The following is a 23,484-nucleotide window of genomic DNA, read 5'->3' as shown; positions in this document are numbered from 1 at the left end:
TACAATATTAAAAAGATAAAATATTACAACACTTATACACAATATGAACTAGATAATAACATAACTGTTTCCAGAGATACTAGAGTTTTAATATATTTAGAGTCTAATATGGTCTATCCAACCAAAGATGCTATATATGTATATTCCAAAGTTTCCCAAGTGCAAAAGAAAACGTTGATTTTTTTAAATACTTGACATTATAGTATAACTCCAGATCTGCTTTGGGATGGTGCTATGAGTGCATGACTCTTACCTCTCTCCTGATAAAGGTGTTTTCAAACTTCAAATTATCAGACTGTGTGGACAAAGACTTTGAGATTGATAGATACTGTACATGTCCCCCAAATATAATAAAATGTTCCTTTATGTTGTTCGCAGATTTTGTAGTTAATTATAAAGAGTTCTTGTGGGAAATAGATTTGTTTGGACTTTTAGCAAGACAAAATAAAGATAAGCAATTTAAAAAACTGGACACTAGAGGGAACTAAAGATTTTAGTTAGAGGAAAAAATACACAAGCCTGATTACAGTTAAATCACTGGAACATATAAAATGGTGCAAAACATTTTAACATTGAAAATTCTGAAAAATGGAATCACACGTTAGTATCAACAATGTTAATAGCAATGTTTGTTTCTATGGACAGGCTGTGCCCAAACAATGTCATGGAAATAATGGGAGATGAGGAACAAGTTTTATTTGACAAGGTAGAGATGGGATAAAACAATGGATCTACAAATGACAGGTAATGCAAATGTTATGGAAAAGGATGTCTCCCTTGACATACAAAAGAAACTGATTGATGTTTTAAAATCCTAAGAAAAATGCAAATAATAAACCAAGAAAGTGACTGGGATAATTCTTTTATATTGGATTTTAAAAAGAGTCTTTTAAAGCTTTGAAAAATCCTGTGAGAAAGAAGAAAAAAGAAATGAAAAGAAGTCAAATTCTATGATATTATTTGAATCGACTAAAGATTGAAACTGTTAGAAATACAGCAAACAATAGTTTTGTGGATTTGTTTATAGATATGAGAAATTGGATGGAGAGTCATTGACTTTAAACTAAGAATTACAAAAAAAATGTTTATACTTGTTGAGTAGAAGATTGGAAATCACTTCCTTCTATGTTTTTCTCACATACACTATATTGTTACCTTTCTTTCTATTTTCTGTTTTCTTTCTTCTTTGCACCTTTCTTTCATTTGTCTTCCTTCCTTCTTTCTTTCTTTCTCTTTTTCTTTTAGCTTGTATTACATTTGAATACTGTAATTAAAACCTGTAACAAAAATTTCTATATAGAAGAATACAATGGATATCCAAACAAAGCCAAATAAATGGAATGTAACTCTAGAATTCTGACTTGAGGCACAAATCATTAGGCTCAAATTATCATATTTCAGACACAATATGTGAAGATTGAATTCCCTTGAGAACTATGTAATGCTGGGAAAGGTGGAAGGAAAGAGAAGCAGAGGATGACTAGCCATAAGGGAATGGATTATAGTAGCACAGGGTGCATTATTAAGGGATCTCAAAGACCAGGTGGAGGACAGAAGGTCTGTCCTGGAGAAGGTCTGTCTATATGGTTGCTATGTGTTTGCTATGTGAAATTGACTTAATGGCACATAATCCACCATTTTAGCTAGGACCAAATCTGGGTACAACTCAATATGTCAATTTCTAAGTAATAACTTGTCAATCATACATAATATGACTCAGTAAATGGATGAACTGATAAAGTGTGGCTGAATTTAGGAATGGAGGGGACAATTTGTTACCAACACAGTTGAATACAGGTCATAAATGATATTGCTATGAGTCGCTTGCAGACAATTAACGTCTCAACATAAATAGTCTTCATCAGACAGATAAACAGACTTAGGTCCATGGATGTTCTTCTGTTGAATTTTTTAATATAGATTATGCCAGTTTCACAGAGTATTCAGAAGACAGTATCATTTTTTATTCCTCAGTACACATTTTATTCTTCCTTTCTCCAGTTTTCTCTCTTAATATGGGCAATCCATATTAAGGACCCAAAACAGAAGCACAAATATTTGGAGGTATAGATATTTCACAACACTTTATTCTCATGGTATTTTGCATCTCCTCCTTTCCATATTTCATATATATATATATATATATATATATATATATATATATATATATATATAATGAATAAAGCGCGTTCACCAGGAGAGTTTAAAGTTAAAATACTTTAATTAAAGTATTTTACTATATTAAAAGGTTGCCAAGCTTTCGTTGGGAAAACTCCCCAACATCTTCAGGGCTGAGAGACCGTTTCTAACAAGGTGATTCAAACGGGTTCCATAGACGTCTGCACGTGGTTCCTAGACTGTGCTAGCATTCCCTGCTGAACAGCTGATAGGTGGGAGGGGGAATCGGAGTAAAGATTTCTTCTGTCGTTCTCTCGAGCACTTTTGTTCACATTTCCGTCGACCTCAGGGGGTATTGTTAAAGTTATGTTCCGCCCTCTCCCGGCAGTACTGGCTCTCGTTGCAGTGGGGGGATTTAGTTTGATGTCATTGTGTATCCTACCATGGAGGCGGGGCTTCATCGGCTGCAATTTAACATCTTTCCTCTGCTGAGTGCTCCCATATTTATCTTCGCTCGCATGTACAAGCATCAACTGGATGTGGTATTTTTCAATGTTTGAATCATCCTCCTCCATCATGGTGTCCCCCATGCTCATCTTCCCTCGTAGGTCAATATTCAAGTTAAATCCCCCCCATTTCTGGGCTCTTGAACTTCAAAAACATTGTAACTCGACTTTATTAGAACACCACTTCCAAGCACTGAGTCATCACATCCAAATGGTAGCTAGAAAAACGAATCAAGAAGCAACAGCACACCTCCAACGTAAGATGAATGCCATACGTAAGTCCCAATATAGTAATTTTACCAATAGAGTGGTTTGTAACCTCTCTTCCAAACCTCTGACCAACTCACAACTCACCCTACTGCAACGTGATACTAATCATAACCTTATGGATGCCTACCCTTTAGATTTTATATCTGCACTGGAGCCTGCTATGCATCATATGGGGACAGATGAAGACACCAGAAATTCCATTAGACAACAGATCACAGGGCTACTTACTAACCACAGGTACCATCACACCCTATCTAGAGAAGAAACTGGAGCTCTTACACAACTTAAAAGAGATGATACTATTGTCATACTTCCTGCAGACAAAGGTAGGGTGACTGTTATTATGGATAGAACACTGTATACAGCTAAAGCACTTGAACTCTTGAATGATAAGTTGGCCTATAGAGTAATTAAAAAAGACCCCTCAATAACGCTCAAAAATAAAATCAACAAACTGCTAGACAACTTTAAGCGTTGTAAGAAGATCGGAGATGACACCCTAAAGAGGATACGTCCCTGTGACACGGCCCTTGCCCGTTTTTACGGTCTACCAAAGATCCACAAAGAAGGTACCCCCCTTCACCCCATTGTATCATTCAGGGGCACCCCCATCTCAGGACTAGCTAAATGGCTTAGTACCCGCATCAACCACCTCGTAGATGGCAGTAACACCATGGTCAGATCTGCAGAAGAATTTTTAACTAGAATTAAGACCCTTAGGGTGGAGGATGATGAGATGATGGTGTCGTTCAACGTCACCTCTCTCTTCACCTCCATTCCCCAGGACTTAGCCATCTCTGTCCTGAAAGAACGTTTGACATCTATGAGTGAAAGTCATCACCAAGATTCCCTTCAGACGGAAGACCTCGTGAAATTGATAGAAATATGTCTCCAGACTTATTTCACATTCCAAGGTACCATCTATGAACAAATAAAAGGAACCCCGATGGGCTCCCCCATCTCCAGTATTATAGCTGAGGTAGTCCTTCAACAGCTTGAACATAAGGCTATGACTTTATACCAACCCAAATTTTGGGTTCGATACGTGGACGATACATTTGCCATTGTCAAAAGACAACATGTAACTACATTTATGGGAATATTAAATTCCATCTACTCTGACATAAAGTTTACTGTAGAGGAAGAAAGACACAATTCTCTTGCCTTCTTAGATGTTTCCATCCACCGTCAACCAGATGGATACCTACATACGAAGGTATTCCGTAAACCAACCCACACGGATAGAATCCTCCATTACCAGAGTAATCATCCTGTTTCCCATAAAATCAGCTGCATAAAAACGTTATTTAAACGCGTTGACTCCCACTGCAGCACGGATGAATATAAGAAAGAAGAGAGGAGACACCTCTTCCGTACGTGCATATATAACGGTTATCCATTAAAATTTATCAAACGACATTGTACAACTTTCCAGCACCAGACCACCCAACGAAGAAGGGATTCCCCCCTACAAAAAACACGCATCTCCCTCCCATACATAAGTAACATCTCAGAGGCCACAGCCAGACTACTAGCACCCCATGGTATAGAAGTAGCTCACAAACCTAACCAAACCCTACGATCAAAAATTATGCGTCCAAAGGACCCCCTACCTACCATGGAGAAATCTGCTATTGTTTATAAGATCAACTGCAAAAACTGCGAAGGCAACTATGTGGGAGAAACAGCCAAACGCTTGAAAACTCGCCTCCACGAACACAAACTGGCCATAAAACAAGGCGAACCACACTCACAACTTTGGATGCATATGGCACAACAAGGCCATCAGTTTGACTTCAATAACACCCTTATCATAGCCAGTGATGCCACGAAGGGAGGTCGGCTGCTAAAAGAAGCCTGGTTCTCGAATAACAACTCAATCAATCGTCACATTGACTTGCACCCAGCACAACAAGCGCTACGAAAATGGAACTCAAACCATCATCCTTTATATCACAAACCTTACAATCAACATCCACAACATTCTAAACCAGGAACTACACCTCCTCCCTACCAGAAACAATCTGATATAGACTACCCAGAAACCCCCCAACAATATCAAGGGGAAACCACACCCCCTTTAATTGGAGAAAACAACAATAATGACATTGGAGCGCTTAAGAAATTTGAGGATAGAACCACTAAATTTAGCACTACCCATAATAATAATAAAGGTGGATATCCCATACAGAGAGGGGAGAAAAAACATGTGATGACGACCCGTTCGCTTGATAAAAGGGAAAGTAACATGAGCGGGGAATCTGCCCAAATACCAACAGACTTTTGCTCACAGAAATGGGGGGGATTTAACTTGAATATTGACCTACGAGGGAAGATGAGCATGGGGGACACCATGATGGAGGAGGATGATTCAAACATTGAAAAATACCACATCCAGTTGATGCTTGTACATGCAAGCGAAGATAAATACGGGAGCACGCAGCAGAGGAAAGATGTTAAATTGCAGCCGATGAAGCCCCGCCTCCATGGTAGGATACACAATGACATCAAACTAAATCCCCCCACTGCAACGAGAGCCAGTACTGCCGGGAGAGGGCGGAACATAACTTTAATAATACCCCCTGAGGTCGACGGAAATGTGAACAAAAGTGCTCGAGAGAACGACAGAAGAAATCTTTACTCCGATTCCCCCTCCCACCTATCAGCTGTTCAGCAGGGAATGCTAGCACAGTCTAGGAACCACGTGCAGACGTCTATGGAACCCGTTTGAATCACCTTGTTAGAAACGGTCTCTCAGCCCTGAAGATGTTGGGGAGTTTTCCCAACGAAAGCTTGGCAACCTTTTAATATAGTAAAATACTTTAATTAAAGTATTTTAACTTTAAACTCTCCTGGTGAACGCGCTTTATTCATTCCATTTATAATTATGCCCGGGAGTATCTTTACTTCATCTTTAATCTTTTTTATTTTCAAAGTAGAAGAAACATTTTCCTGTGCACACCACATAAAAGTGGATGATCTGTCAACAAGCTTTAATTTAAAAAAATGAATGAAAATCCCTTTACATATTATTCTGCATCAGCTGATCTTTTTAAAAATATATATTATATTATTAAAATATTGAAAAATAAAAGTAAAAAAATAAAATGGCATAAAACAAACAAAAAATGACTGTTATATTTGGATTAAAAAGAAAAAAGAACAAAATAGGTAAAAACTTTCTGAAAATAGATCCTTGTCTCTTTTTTCTTCCATTTGTGTCTAACCATTAACTTGAATATTTGCATTTTACATCAAACATTATTGATTGTTGTTCATTTATATTTAGATACTAACAACCTATGTATTCTTGAAATGGGTTCTTTTGATGCTTGTATTTACTTCTGCACATAATCATCACCTTTCAGCACATACTTATACCAATGATGGAGAAGGTTCCTAAAGGTAACAAAGAACTCCACACTTTGCCTTCTAAAAGTCTTAATTTTTTCCACCTCTTCATTTGAGCCAGATGCCTACAAAGGTATTCCTTCAATTTTGGGAAAATATGAAGGCCACATGGCACCAACCGAGATCAATATGATGGCGAGATCAATATTTGCAATTGCCAGTTGGATGGGTGACTCATAAGGAGTGAGACCTATCATGTTATAGCAAAATGTCCTCCTAATCTTCACAAATTCTGCTTAATTATTCCAAAGTATGAGTATTACAATGAGTTGAACTGGTGCCGAGTCTAAGGAAATCCCTGTGAATAACACCATCTGCGTTTCAAATATCTGGAACCATGGTTTTCTTACCAAAGTTTGTATTTGGGGGGGGGGGTATTTTTGTTTTGTTTTGTTTTTTAATTCTGAAACAAGTAAACATATTTGGCAGAAGAACATGGATATGGGAAGGCCGATCTATTATTGATCAGTGTCTAGTACTCTATCAGCTCATTAAAAATGCTCCTCCCACAACACAACTCTCCTTTAATGTCCTCAAATACCAAAATACTTCCCTGAGATGGCCTCATGAAAATGGTGACCCACTTATTTTATTTATTTAGCATATGGCATATCATACATGGACTAATAAATGATGACCCACTTTATGACCATCTTGACCTATGACCAAAATTGAATTACAGTTGTAAATTAAGGACTATCTATATGTTCCAAAAAGGGCTAAATGTTTGATACCTAGACTTCATTTTATTGGCATGGGTTTTTGATCACACAAACCAACTTTATATTCCTTTCTTTTATTTCTAACAATCTGAATCTTTAGTGTTTTAAGAAAACAGCATTCTGGAAAGCAGATTGATATGTTAAAAAATAAGCTTATTACAGTATCTTAGCTTCCAAAGTAAACACAAAGAAAAGAAGACCTAGGATACATACGCATATACATGCACATGAGTTCAAGTCATGAATCTACAAAGTTCAAAAATCATTGGATATCTGCCTACACAGTGCTTGTTTTGTTTAAAAAAAAAAAAAAAGGTGCCGGAACTCACACACATCATACAACCTGCCTTGCCTACCCTACAAGGTTCCATCCAAAAAAGGTGCCAGAACTCCGTTCTGGGCGTTCTATGACAAAAAAATCTCTGTGCCTACACATTTCTCCATCTGCCTGAAATATTTCTACAAGAAAACTACTTCAAGTACAATGAGTAGTTCTTTTGGCAAAGTAAGAGAGTTATTTAAATGTATTTTTTCCAATGTGTTTGGCCTTGGGTGTGTTCCTTGTCTCCCTGTTTTTAAACTTTGTCCTGCAGTTTCTGTTTCTTTCTATTTCTTTTAGTTCATCAGTCTTAGAGATGATCAGAAGAATAAACATTTTTTCATAGGGACAAAGACAAGCCTTTTGAAATAAAAATATGAATGTCTGATTGTCTCAATACTACCTTTATTTCTTGGTTATCAGTGCAGACTTATAATTCATATATATTTCATTTCAATCAAGGGGTGTAAACAATTAAACACAGTAAACAGCACATTTTAATCTCTTCTGCAATAATTTAGTTTCTCTTCTGCAATGATTTAACAGGAATAGAAGTGATCGAAACATAAAACTTAAGGAGCATTTTCGAGTTAAGGATTTGTACTGTGGAGAATGCTGAGGAAGCATACAGATCAATTCTGTATTTTTGAAGGAATTTCTTGAAATATTTTCTTTGGTAAGTCTGGAAATGAAATGACTGTTCAGGTAAACCCTAGCAGATAGTAGACAAGACAAGAATGTCAAACAGATAGAAAGCATCAGCCCTGAAGCAATATTTGTGCCCAAACTAACAATAATATTGGCCATTTCTGGCTAAGCTATAACAACATTTTTAAAAATTAGAATTAAAATATTCCTGGCTAAATTAAAGAACATTAACACATCTTATGGTCAGTTTTATTTTCCCTAAGTTTCATTAAAACTTTATGGCTATCTGTCCCAGACAATATCATCTGTTATGCTTTGTGGTAGATCTAAAGAACGTCATTAGCCATTTATATACAGTATGTGGAACTTTTATCTAAGAATATATTTCAGATTTGAAAAATCTGAAACCTCTCTGGATTAAAATTACTAATTCTTATGTATGTTTTCTATACTACTGAACAGTCACCGTTAATTCAGAGAAAGCATTGAATGAATAGAGTTGTATGGAATTGTCCCTAATAAAGTTTATTTAGTCTTGTAGACCATTATGCCGTCAATATTAAGCTTGAAATACTAAGCAAAAGATTTAAAATTCAAATATTGCTTTAATAAAAAGAAGATGTTCAGCTATGCAAAACAGGAATCAGATTAGAAGCTTAACCTGTCAGATATGCTTTCTACAAGTGTAGTTGATAGCAAGCAATTTGAAAATCTTAGTAGTTCCTTTAAGATTTCAATTCATGGCCAAAAGAAAATAACTTTAGAGGTATATGAACATATATACTGTATGTGTAAATGATGTAGGTAGAGATATATTGATACCAATCAAACCTATATAAATTAAAGGTAAAGTTTTCCCCAGTTGTGTCCAATTCTAGGGGGCGGTGCTCATCTCCGTTTCTTAGCTGAGGGAGCCAGTGTTGTCCGAAGACAGTTCCACGGTCAGCATGACTATATGCCAAGGTGCACAGAATGCTAAAACCTTCCCATTGAAGTGGTACTTATTTATCTACTCACGTTTGCATGTTATCGAACTGCAAGCTAAGGCAAGTCACAGGAGCTCACTCAGTCATTCAGTGCTCAGGTCTCAAACTCAGGCATAGTGCACATCTATATGTTTGGCTTCAGAATTGATTTTCTGAGAACTTAAATGTTGGGGGGGAGGTTTCCCTTTGTTGGAAAAGTACCAAAAGCATATATATATATTACTAATCAGACAACTTTTATTTGCTTCTTTCTTGACAAAGATCATTTACTAAGACACACTATGAGTGATTCCACTAAGCATCTCAGCTGACAGATGGTCTGGCAGGATTAAGTAGATGGCTGTGCAGGTGTTACAAACTAGGAGACATAGTCATTTAAACTCACTGGCAGAATCATTCTTCTCAGGACTCTCCAAAACCAGATAATTATAACAGTTTTTCACCAGTTAGGCTAAACCTCCACAGACACCCTAATCTCTCCATCTGGATAGTTCTTGGTGCTTCTATTAAGGACTTCCATTCAGCTCAGTTCAGGTTCTAGAGAAAATAAGATCTTAACTAATTCTTGTAAACATCTTGAATCCCTAAGGGCCGGCTATGTAACTGTACAGTTTTGCATGAGAAAGTTTTAATTATAAATGTATCTTTTGAATCACTGAAGACAAATCTCTACCCATTAATGTTTAGATGTTTACTGAGGAAAGGGTGAAAACAGGAAAATCTGGGAATGCAACAGTTTCTCTCTCTCTTGATCTCCCATAAAATCAAAAGATTGATTTTGGATGGGACTAATCTTGCTAGCCTTTTAGGTTTTAATCAGGTGCATAAATCAGCTGTTTTGTGAGGGAGACCATTGTTTATCCATGGCTACTGGAGATTATGTTGGGGAGGTTTGTATTTTTAATCCTGTAAGGTACCCACCCACAAATGCAGAATATCTTAGATCTTAGATTTTAGGCTTGCAAAACATGTTCAAGGTTTACTGCAAAAAAGTTGATTAGCAAAAGATCATATTCTCTCCTTTTTTCAGCACTATTTACAGTTATATAAAATATGTAAGGTAAGAGCCAGCCTCTTTGGAGAACACACCATTGCTTCAGCCTGTTAGATAAAAGACTCCATATCCTGAACAGAAAAACAGAAAATTAATTGTTGGCTGAACCCATCTTCTTATGGTTGAATGATTAAAAACCTTATTTTCATCAATTATTATATTTAAGAACAAGGTAGGAAAAGCATGCAGAGCCCAACTTCTGGAACTTTTTCCCATCCCTTAATACCATAATATGACTAGGTGAGGACTTAGAATTAAGGTGTTGTTGGGTTTTTTTGCCAGTTGAGAGAGAGAGAGAGAGAGAGAGAGAGAATTTGATTGTATCCTATTCAGGTTTTAGAGCATTATCCTACTGAAGATGGAAACTTTATATTATTTCTAACACTGAAAAGGATATAATGATAGACAAAGCATGCAGAACATGGTTTTCTGAATTCTTTCCAACCCTTTACCAACAATGATCATAAGAAGCATCAGTATTTTTTTCCACATAATCAAGTAACCTGTTTCATCTCTGTATACATGCATGCTTTTGCATTCCCCTTTTGCATCTGTGAATGCGTGCAGGTGTGCTCTAGGAGGCACAAAATGGGAGAAGGTATTAGAACAGAGGAGTTGGCAGCATTCTGAGACATCAATGGATTTTCTTTTTTCTTTTTCTTTTCCTATAATTTTCTTTCCCCAATTCCCAACCCGATCTATCCCATTTTCATAATCTGTTTTTGGGAGGAAGATCTGTTTCTCCACCAAATGAAATTTGGTCTCATTCTGTTCCTTTTTTAGAAAGTTATCTTTAACATGGACCCACAAGCAGGAAGGCAGGCAGAATTTTGAGCCCTGTTACATCATTTGTTTCTAACACTTTATTGGGTTAGGATGAAAATGATTATATGTCAGACGAATAATCAGAAAATGAATCCCATCTATGCAATTTGTCTGTCTGGAGTTAAATTACCGGATAGTTTATAGGACCCCATAGGAAAAGGAAGAATCCATTATATCCTCTAACAGTTGACAAAAGGGGTAAGAAAAATCCTCTAAACTGAAGTTATTTGGGAAGCCATGTTGTAAACATTTCATTTCCTGGATTGCTGGAAGCATAGTTTGATTAAGTTAATCATGTCCAGAGTGAATTGTATTTAGATCCAACTCATTTCTGGTTTAGAGGCAAGCTTTTCCCAGCAGGAGAAGAACATTCCAAATTTAATTTTTCTCCCTTGAATAGAAAATATATTGTAGATACTCAGCTGTTGCCAAGAATCCTGTTATTTTTCCTCAAGACATTTTCCAGTATTTCTGACATAGGAATAATGTCTTTTTTCTTGATTCCAGAGGTTATATTTTGGGATTCACCCTCTTATTAGTACTGACCTTGCATCATCTGGGCATAGTTTGCACATAACCTTGCAAGACAATTGTAGGCTTATGTTAAGGTGACCAACTTTTTTAGAATGAAAAGGAGGACACAAATAAATTGAAGAAAAAAATATCGTAAAAGCTGGCCCGGACCATGGAAGGTCAACCGCCCGCTGCGCCCTGCCTGCAGCCGCCCCGCCAGCACCACTGTCCCACCGTGTAGAGCGGGCCCCGCGGCTCCCAAAGCACCAGCCAAGCCGGCTCCAGCCCCGGGGGAAACCCGCTGTCAACAGACCCTGCCTGCAGCCGCCCCGCCAGCACCACCGCCCACCCTGTGCAGCCCCATGTAGAGAGGGGCCCGTGGCTCCCACAGCATGGAGGGGCAGCCAGCCACTGCCACCCCTCACAGCTCCGCCCGCAGCACCCCTGCTGCCCCTGCCTCTTGAGCCCACACCCATTATTGGCCTAGCAGAGCCGAAGATCAAGAGAAACTTACCACTCCAGTCTCCTCCAGGTATCTTCGAAACTAACTAGGAGATGGTGTAGTTGGGTAGCAGGGAGGGGTGCAAAGTTCCTGCCAATTCGCCTTCACTGCAGACAACTTGCATGTGCAAAGTTTGCTGGCCGGGTGTTTTGGCGTGCTCAGCAGCAATTCCTAATGGGGGAGTAGCACAGCTCATGCAAAAATTGAAAAAAAAACCATCAAAAAAAGATGTTGGAACACCATTCTGAGCGTTCTATTAGAAAAAAAAAAGCCCTGCAGATTAGTCTTCAAATATCAAAAAGGAGGACATGTAGGAGGATACTTTTCGAGGGAGGACAGACTTACAAAAGGAGGACTGTCCTCCCTAAAGGAGGACGGTTGGTCACCTTACTTATGTCAGTGGTGCCCATGGGAGGGGTCAAAAAAGGCAAGATAGAAAATGTCTCCTGGAATTCAAACCCACTCCTTTGTACAAAAGGATTCGCATTGTGACTCCACATTAGGTATCTTGCCTGGGATATTCAAAAGAACTGGGAAATATACAAAGGAGAGATGCAGGGAGGGGAGAGAGGTAGAAGGTGGGAATATCGAGTAAGAAAAATGAGGAAAGTACCAGACAGAGGCAACTTAAAGAGATTTGGAGCCAAACTGGAAAATCCTTTCTCTCTCTGAAACAGAAGAGGGGGGAAAATGCTGGATTGTGAGTAAGAGAAATAGAAAGGGAGAAAATATGTCTTTTCTTCTGCAACTTTCTATCCATAAGGATACTCACAGCAAAAGGGAGATGGGTTCTAATGGTCTGTGGAGAAGAGTTTAATTTGTAATAATGAGACAATTGGAGAGAAGTTGGAAGGATCACAGGTTGAATAAAAGCCCTGATGGAGACAGAGCTAGCAATTCATTCTCAGTCTCTTACTCACACATAGTAGACTGAGCAGTACTCAAGGCACAATATATTTGAAAAGCATAGCACTTAATAAACAAAACAAACTTTTTCCCTCCCTTTGCAGATTGCCTTCAAAACAACAACAGGATCTGCAAAAAGTCCTTTGCTCCCACCCTTATTTGACTGCTGGCAACAGTTGAGTATTGTAAGATATATTTTCCAGTCAAGGGAGAAAAATTAAATTTGGAATGTTCTTCTACTGGAAAAAGCTTGCCTCTAAACCAGAAATGAGTCGGATGTAATCCATTCTGGATATGATTAGTCTAATCAAACCTTGCTTTCAGCAATCCAGGTAATGAAATGTTTACAATAAGGTTTAGAATATTTTTCTTCCCCCTTTTGCCAGGAGGAGAAGTGAAGTGGATATGAAGGGCCAGATGGAGGAGATCCAGTCCAGAAGGATCATTCAGACTAAGAGGAAAGAATCAAAGTAGGATGGATACAGATCCTCCTGTTGCTTTGAGGACAATCTACAAAGAGAGGGGGAAAGTTTGGTTGGTTGATTAAATGATGTGCTTTTCAAAATACGCTGTGCCTGGAGGACTGCTCAACCTTCTATGTGTGAGTAAGAGACTGCAAGCCCTCTCTACAGGACAAAAGGGGACCATCCTGTTAAGTTCAATAGCACTATTGTATGAAGGTTTATTTATACTGATATGATACTATTTAGCTATCTATATCTATATAGGGTGTTTTATTATTGAAAGTGGTAAAGCTATTACACATTCTTCACAACTAAGAGGTTAATGGTTTTTTTTCAGGGGGGGTGTCTGAGAAGCAGAGAGGAAAATGATTCATTAATGCCCCTACAATATCAGGCTTTATACAAAATAAATTGCAAGGAAAGTGGACATAGGAATGCAAAGAGGAGGCCAGTTTCTCAACCTAGGGACAGCATCTGCTTTAACAGAGTGCTCACACTAAGACAGGGGTGTCAAACTCGCAATGCCACGTGATGTGTCGCGACTTATCATGACTTTTTTTTCCATTGCCGGCAATGGGGGGGGGGCAGTTTCGGCATGACGCATCTGGCCCGTGGGCCGGCAGTTTGACACCCCTGCACTAAGAAGAAAATGTGTACGTCTTATAAATGGGAATCCAGTATTATTTCAATCTCCTAGTGGTTCAATACAGATAGTCCTCAACTTATGACCATAATTGAGCCCAAAATTTCTGTTGCTAAGTGAGACAGTTGTTAAGTGAATTTTGCCCCATTTTATGACCTTTCTTGCCATAGCTGTTAAGTGAATCAATGCAGTTGTTAATAACATGGTTGTTAAGTGAATCTGGCTTCCCAATTGACTTTGCTTGTCAGAAGGTTGCAAAAGGTGATCACATGACTCTGGGACACTGCAACTGTCATAAATATGAGTCAGTTGCCAAGCATCTGAATTTTGATCATGTGATCATGGGGATGCTGCAATAGTCATAAGCGTGACAAATGGTCGCTTTTTCAGTGCCATTGTAACTTCGAACAGTCACTAAATGAATTGTTGTACTATAAGTTGAGGACTATCTGTATAAGGGAAGAATTATTTATTTAAAAAAGCATTATTTATTTTGCATTTGTTTCATTGACATTAAAGATTAGGCCCATGCATGTTTTATTTCTTTTAATCCTATGCAGGTTTTTAACCTGTCTGCCAACAATATTGCACTTGGCTGTTTCTGCTGTAGTCAGCCATGGCCTGAACACAAGCATTGCTCAAAGGTCCTAAGTAGGGATCTTTGATGTGCTATGTTTAATCCTGTTGTGCTGCCCTTTCAAGGCAGGAAAATGTTCCTGGGAAGGATAAGCAAGGAACACTGGGATTGTATGTCAAGAGTATACAAAATACTCCCAGGAAGATCATCCAAAGCATGAAGATCATCTCAGTTGCCCAACTGAAACAAGCAGGCATCTTTATCAGGCAACAATGTTAGCAACAGCAATAGCACTTAGACTTATATACTGCTTCATAGTGCTTTACAGCCCTCTCTAAGCAGTTTACAGAATCAGCATATTGTCCCCAGCAATTTGGGTTCTCATTCTACCAACCTTGGGAAGATGAAAGGCTGAGTCAACCTTGAGCCAGTCAGAACCAAATTCCTGGCAGTCAGCAGAGTCAGCCTGCAATACTGCATTCTAACCACTGTGCCACCATGGCTCTTTGATGTAGGAAGACTCTGGAGGTAGATGTCTACTTTAGTGGCAATGGCACAAAAGAAGACAGTGTAAAATATTCCTGTATTTTATCAAGAAAACTACATGAATAGAGTATAAAGTCAATGATAATATAGTGCCAAATCATGGGCCCCTCAAACTGGGTAGCAGTCAAATTTCAAGACATGAAAAGTAAAAAAGGAACAATGTTTTCATAGGCAGGAAGCATGTAGAAAAGACAGTACAAGGATATAATGCCATCCATGACCAAATAATATCAATTAGATGTCATAGACAGCCGTTTGGAATGATAATTATCCAAGCTTATGTTCATACAACTGATGTAGATGAGGTAGTTGATGAGTTTTATGAACAAGTTCAATTTGAAATGGACAGAACATGCAAACAAAATGTGCTGTTTGGGGTTGGCAACTGTCATTACAAAGTTGGAAATATTAAGAAGGAAAGTAGTTAGAACTAGATAGCCTGGGTATCTGAAATGAAGTAGGAGAATGATAGGATAATTGAATTTCTGCCAATCCAATTATTTCTTCATTGTTTACACAGACTTCAAAAACAAAGACGACTATATAGACATCACCAGAATGAAGTACACAAAAATCAAATGACTACATTATAGGTAGAAGGAGGTGGAAGACCTCAGTTATAACAGCAAAGAAGCAACCACAGCTTGATAATGCAAAAGATAATGCATTGCTCATGAGCTGGTCCAAATTAAACTAAAGCAGCAGAAGAAAACTAACCACTTTTCATATGATTGTTAGCATACTCTATACGAGGCATGTTCAATCCATACCTTCTGGGTCACATGCAGCTAGTAATGTGGCCCTACAAGATAATAAAAAATATTAAAAAAATAAATGAAGTTTGTTATTTATATGTATTAACCTTATATATATTTTATATGTGACCCAAGAAAATTTCCTCTTCACTCAATGCAGCCCAGGCAAGCCAAAAGGTTGGACACCCGTGCTATATACTTACCATTCTCAAGGAGAACATCAAGAATCACTTTGAAGACTTGATCCACACTGATGGGAAGTCAGAAAAACTATGGAATGAACTTAAACAAAGTGTTCATTTATTTATTTATATAGTTTATAGATTGCCTAACTCCTAACAACTCTGTGGGGCTTTTCAAGAAGAAGAAGAAGAAGAAGAAGAAGAAGAAGAAGAAGAAGAAGAAGAAGAAGAAGAAGAAGAAGAAGAAGAAGAAGAAGAAGAAGAAGAAAGAAGAAGAAGAAGAAGAAGAAGAAGAAGAAGAAGAAGAAGAAGAAGAAGAAGAAGAAGAAGAAGAAGAAGAAGAAGAAGAAGAAGAAGAAGAAGAAGAAGCTTGAACCTTAGAATCAACATTTAGCATATAAACACAATATATAACGGATATTTTTGAAGCTAGACATAATATGCCTCAAGACAGATACTCCAAAACCCATTAACCCAGCACACCTATCCATGTGGTGATAAACAGATTTTATCCGTTCCTCATGTATTATTATACTGCAGATTCTATGGGGATATTAAGTTTATTTACATTTTGCCCTTAAGATGCAAATTCCCAGGAAAGCCAGACAATTTCTATGTGAATCATCCTTTAGTCCTTTATTGTTTGTTCAGTAGCCAAATTCTGTGTTGCTACAAAACAAGGCATAACTGGTCTCAAAAATAATCACTTCTATTTACCATTACAAATTTAAAATATAGATTTTACAATTGTGCAAGTTATTTTGTTTTAGATGACATGTATTTTTACTCCATAGATTGCAATATTTTAGACTTATACTTGCACTGTTTATTAATATATATGATTTTAGTAGCTTATGCTATGCATTTATTATAAGCTCCTTGTTATGTTGATATTTTATCTCATGCATTTAATTTGACTTTCATGTTATATATTTTGTAATTTTTTCTGGTTATTGACTGAATAAATATTACTGAAAAGAATGTATACTGAGGGAAGCCAAACTGGAAAAAGATGAGTGGGATTTTAACATTGGAGGAAGAAATATCAGTAAAATGTTGTTGACTGTATGCTGATGGCCAAAAATGCAAATAATTTACTACAAGGTGTAGTATAGTTAAGGAGCACAGTGAAAAATGGGAGTAACATTAAATATAAAGAAGATCAAACTAATAACCATGAGTACAGCAATCAGTCTTAGAACTGACAATAAAGATATTGAAGTGGTGGATAATTTCTCCCTTTAGGTTCATCTATCAAAAGTAAAGGAACCAGCAATCAAATACAAAATGCTGCAGACTGGCACTTGGTAGATTATTAATTAAAGTTTTGGAAAATATATTCAGTTACTGTGTTATCTGCAAAGATCAGACTCAGACAGTCACTGGCTTCCCCTGTGACACTCTCTGGAAACAAAAGTTGGACTTTGAAGAAGCAAGTTGGAAAGAATTTTGACAATTGTGAACTTGATTGTTAGTAAACACTCCTGAAAATGGCATGGTCAGTCATGAAACCAAAAAATGCTTCATCAAACACATCAACACAGAACTCTCACTTGAGGCACAAATGAACAGGTTCAGATTATCCTATTTCAGACACGTTATGCAAAGACCTAACTCTCTGAAAGAGGCTCTAATGCTAGCTAGGAAAGGCGGAAGGAAAAAAAAGAAGATGACCAATAGCAAGATGAATGGACTCAGTTACAATGGTGATGGGTGCACTAGGAAGTCCTGAAGGAGATAGATCCTCCTGGACAAAATCAATCTATGTAGTTGCTATGAGTTAACACCAACATGATGGCCTAGATCAGGGGTAGGGAACCTTGGCTCTTTTATGACTTGTGGACTTCAATACTCAGAATTCCTGAACCAGCCATGCTGACTCAGGAATTCTAGGAGTTGAAGTCCACAAGTCATAAAAGAGCCAAGGTTCCCTACCCCTGGCCTAGATTCTAAGAGTTGATACTAACTTGAGGACACGTGTTCAAGATGTCAAGGTTTTTTTATCAGAAAATGGAGCTTAACTAGGGCTGGCATTATACCAAAAGTTTGGCAACATACAACTGTATGTACTCCTAACAACTCTGTGGGGCTTTTTTGTAAGCATAAAAAATCTTGAACAACCTCAGAAACAACATTTAGCATATAAATACAGTAGAGTAGAGTAGAGTAGAGTAGAGTAGAGTAGAGTAGAGTAGAGTAGAGTAGAGTAGAACAGAACACAACAGAAAAGGATAGAACAGAACAGAACAGAACAGAACAGAACAGAACAGAATAGAATAGAATAGAATAGAATAGAATAGAATAGAATAGAATAGAATAGAATTCTTTATTGGCCAAGGAATTTGTTTCCAATGCATAAGCTCTCAGTGTACATACATGTAATAGTGGTAATCATAATCATATACAACATGAAAATACATTCATCATAAATTGTGAAATACAACACTTTATCATAAATCATAAGACGCAAAACTATTACGTAGAGTACTAGCTAAGCAAACAACATAAATCATACTAGGGTACAAAAAAACACAATATTAATTGTAAGATACAAGCAGCAAGTTATAGTCATAAGAAGATAAAGATAGGTAATAGGACAGATGAGGAGTATCATAGCAATACAGTTTTACTAGTATTTTGACAGTGTTGTAGGAATTAGTTGTTAAGCAAAGTGACGGCATGGGGGAAAAAACTGCCCTTATGTCTAGTTGTTCTGGTGTGCAATGCCTTGTAGTGTTGTCTTGAGGGAAGAAGTTGAAATAGTTTATGTCCAGGATGTGAGGGGTTAGTAGATATTTTTACAGCCCTCTTTCTTGCTCGTGCAGCATACAGGTCCTCAATGGAAGGCAGGCTGGTAGCAATTGTTTTTTCTGCAATTCTAACTAATTCTAACAGAAGTCTGTGTCTGTCTTGTTTGGTTGCAATTCTAAACCAGAAAGTTATAGAGGTGAAAATGACAGACTCAATAATTCCTTTGTAGAACTATATCAGCAGCTCCTTGGACAGTCTGAGCTTTCTGAGTTGGTGCAGGAGGAACATTCTTTGTTGTGCTTTTTTGGTTACATTTTTGATGTTAGGTGTCCATTTTAAACCTTGAGATGTTATAGAACCCAGAAACACAAGATTTATAGAATATCTTCAAGGCTAGATATAATATGTTACTATCTGTATTGCCTCAAAACAGATACCTCCAAACCCAGTAACCCAGCACACCTGCCCATGTGGTGACAAACAGATTACCACAGAATGCAACCTATTGCAACAACTTCCCTTTCTTCCTCCACAGTTTCACATAGCAGAGATGCTACATTTGGTTTACATATTCCTCTCCCTGGTGAAAGCTTTGCCTCCAAATGTACTGAATGACTTGGAATAAAGACAAGCAACATCTGCTGTTCTTTTAAACAGCTCTCACTGCAGGAAATGGAAGCAGTTGTTTAGGAGAAGAAGATGTGTACTTCATTCCCAAATTGCAGCTTTCCATCCTTATTTTATTATTTTAAATAACATCAAAGAAGTTGAACAGAAGTTGACACAGTACACATGTAAGAAAAAGAGAAAATTTCTTGATTAAATAGATTGACCACCATATCATTTGAAATAAACTTGGCTTGAAATTCTATTGTTTTTCCAAAAGTAAAAAATGGGTTTCAGCATGTGTAACCTTAAAATTATTCTTGGAATAGAAACTCAGAATTCCAATTAGGTTAAATATTATTTGGAAAGATAGTGTAAATATAGTTATAAAGAAATGATAGCAAAAGCATTTTTGTCTGTGTAACTGATGCCACCTCATTTCAAAGAATTCATTGAATTAATTTATTGCTATGCGAAAATCTACATTTTTAAAAAATTAAATGGTACAATTTTTAAAAAGCTTCTAAACACAACCAACATCTTCTAAGATATTTTACTGTGCCAAGACAAAACTCTCTGAGCTCTAAAATTTCAACCCTTTGAATTCTGCCTTCACATACTGTATGTATACTCTGCTCCTGAAATGCATGCTTCATCACCATGCTTCATATTTACTGTTGCTCCCTGTTTGAGGTTATTGTGCTTTTATCCATTCTGAGTTTTGTTCTCCTGGTTGCCACCTGATATTCTCACAAGAATGGCTCAAAGAGATTACCTCTTTATACATGTCCACTACAAGACCTTTAAACAATGGCCAAAACTGCAATGTGATACATGCACACATACTGTACATAATACACATCAAATCAAAATATTCAAGCAATTTCTGTAGGAGAAGTTCTTTTGCTTGTTTATGAGTACTTGAAAGCAGGAATCTAACCTGATCAAAAACTAATGTACAGGTTTAGTGTACAAATTGTTAATTATATCAGAATAAAAAGTTATTCAAGAAGATATATGTTGGGGATAGGCAAAGCCTAGCCTAGCATCTAGCTAAGTACATTTTATGAGGGGAAGAGGCAAAGAGTCAAGATAGCAAGAATTCTATATGCACAGATACCAGTAGGAAAAAAGGCAGAAGAAACTGACCTACAAGTAGCAATCTCATAGACAAAGAACTGAGAGTAACAAATAGCAAATCCTTAACTTTTTATACCCACTCCTCATTTAGCAACCCACTCGGACAGCAACCGGTTGCAAATATGGCAGTAATAAATATTAATAGACAGTAGTCAAAAATCATTTTATGAGCAATGCAGTCAAAAAATCATTTTATGGCCAATGCACACACATGCTGGAATTTCTGCGCCTAACAACAATGCATACTAAAGTGAGAATAATGCTGGTGTTGCTGCAGGAGAGGGCTTTATCTAAATTAGATGGCAGCAACCAAAAATCTTTGTAGCACCTCCCACCCCTCTCTCGACAACTGTATTTATGCACTACTTGTATTTATGCACTACTTGTATTTATGCATTACTGCTCCCTGTAGTCAGTGAGATGCTCAGGAGTCAGCGTCACTGGAGTGTTACTTCCAACAATTGCTTTAGAGAGTAGCAAATATACAAAAGTATAAGAGGCTATAGTGGAGAAAGATTAATAATCCAATTCAAAACATAATCAAAATTACATTAAACTAAAACACAACATTATTACCAGCACTATATATAATTTGAATAACTGAATGGTGTTAGTGACTTTATGTAGACCAACTATAAAACAATATATTACCAATTTTCCCTGAATTATAGCTTAAAGTAAATGTTATTGACTTTTTCCCATAGCTCTTTCCTTTATTCTACTGTAATTACTTCTTTGAAATTGTGCACCCACTTCATCCTGCAATTTTTAATTTCTTCCATCTCCATGTTCCATTTCCATAACAATTTATAAATGTGTCCCAATAAATTATCTTGATTTTGTATCTGCTTTTCAAACTCTGTTATCTTTCTCACGGTCTCTTCTTCTTTCTTAAGGTCACCTTTTATTCTTCTAGCAATCTACAATGGTAAATTCCTACCTTCACTGAGAAATGTTTTCTGAGTTATGAGTTATCAAATCTATCCTCATTATTGTTTTACTATTACACTTTCAGTAGGATGGAGCTATCTGGCTGGAATGAAATAGAAGGAGGGGGGATGCCTGATTTTTTTCTGGTATATTTTTGTACCAATCTAGAGAATAACTGAGTGTGTTGATGCTTGGATCTTTGCTACTAATAACTGAAAATGGGATGACCCATCGTTTTTCCTGTGCTTTTTGGGACTTTCACAGCCTTTATACTTTAAGAGACTTCCCAATCTTATCTAGCCCTGTTAATTCCTCCAGGCAAGCAGCCCACCGGCTCAGCTTTTTGATATACAACACAGGTATAGCTACACCACAGAAAAACAGGATTCTTTTTTTCTCCTATAATCTGCGGTAATTTTTGCTGCCAGGGTTTCCATGAAAACAGCAGTTTGTGTCTTTTCACTAGCTTTATCTGGAAATGTTGAAGAAAAGGAGGACAGAGCTTTAGGAAATGGGGCATTTACAACTACTTGACTAGGGAGGTGGAATTGCCAAAGGGATCAAATCTCAAATTGCTGATCTTGAAAGAGTGAAGTTATAGAACTAGGAACATTTACTAGCTTAGCAAAATGGGTGTAGATAGTTGGGGATGTCAATATGAAAAGAAAAAAAAGAAAACAATAGTATTCCAGATGTAGTTGATCTCAGTTTGACTGATTATTGACTGGGAAACTCATACAACAGACCCGTACAAACCCATTGAGTACATAAGCAGAGAGAGAGAGGGGGGGGAAGGAGGGAGGGAGGGAGGGAGGGAGATATTATATATGTATATGTATATATGTATAGGTAGATATGCATTCCTATGTATTGTAAAGCAGTAAACAATGGACTGGACACCATCTGCTGAGATACATCTCAAAAACTGAGCAAGTTTCACTTAAAGCTCAATTAATCATGGCTATAGAGAAATAGTGATAGGTTTCAGATTCAAGTAAATTTTTAGAAAAAGAAACATATATCCGAATAGATCTAATTAGTTAGCATTAAAACCAAATAAATGTCATCAAAGTGAGTAGCCAGAATTTAAAAGAAAACTGTTTCAGAGAAATGGCATTCTTTAGAATGGAGAAGTCCATAATGAATGTATTTCCATCAGTTAGATAACCCAAATGTTGTAGCATCTAGTCTGAGATGACAAGTTTGGTGATGTTCCTGAACAAGGAAGGGAAGAAGGAAGCTAACTATGGGAATATACACAATAGTTTCGTTTGAAATTGTTATATTTATTTCAATGAAAAATAACTGAAAGACAACTGTAAAAGTAGCATTTTGCCTTAATAAAGAACTGGACAAATATTAGTCTTACAAATGATTCCTATATAACATCAAATTAAAGGAAAAGTACTCTAACCCTCAGAGTAGGAGTCCACAGTTAGAGTTAATGCTGTGCAGAAACATATAATAAAGTTTTACACAGTTAAACCAACTTTCAACCAAGTTCATACACATGGGTGATCTTTTAATCATTCAGGACACAACTTATTTTGCTTGTTAAAGTCAGGGAGATTATATATTTATTTAATAAACTTATATGATTGCCTAGCTACTAAAAAGTAACTCTGGGCAATGTTGAGTTACCTAGAATGAGTCTATTGAGATTCTGTATCTGTCAGTCTCACTTCAAGGTACTGTGAACCTAGTAATAAAATGTTAAGACAGAAAATAAATAAAACCAAAATATTAATCACAGAAAAGGAGCTAGTTTGGTCTAGCGGTTAAGCCACCCAGGTTAGAAAACAGGAGACCACAAATTCAAGCTCTACCTTAGCCATTAAAAAAAGGCTACCCAGAATACTCTTCAGTCATCCTCTCCCTAAGATAGTGGGAATTGTGATAGATAATCAACATGATAATTTGTCCTGAATTATTGACCATAAGGAATCTATCTCCCCATTTCCCTTCAGCCATGGCACAAACATGCCCTGTTAACATTTATTTTATGTCACGTCCTCATGACTTTGTCTTCATCCAATCCCAAGCCCATGAATGAAACAGATTTAAATCATCCTTAGCTAAAGAATGTTCAAAGCAACTTCTAAGGTGTATA

This window comes from Crotalus tigris, unplaced genomic scaffold (genome assembly GCF_016545835.1).
Source record: "Crotalus tigris isolate CLP2741 ecotype Arizona unplaced genomic scaffold, ASM1654583v1 scf7180000017658.5313226, whole genome shotgun sequence".
Classification (NCBI taxonomy): Eukaryota; Metazoa; Chordata; class Lepidosauria; order Squamata; family Viperidae; genus Crotalus; species Crotalus tigris.
The sequence above is the reverse complement of the archived record's forward strand: the minus strand, read 5'-3'. Positions refer to the sequence as shown.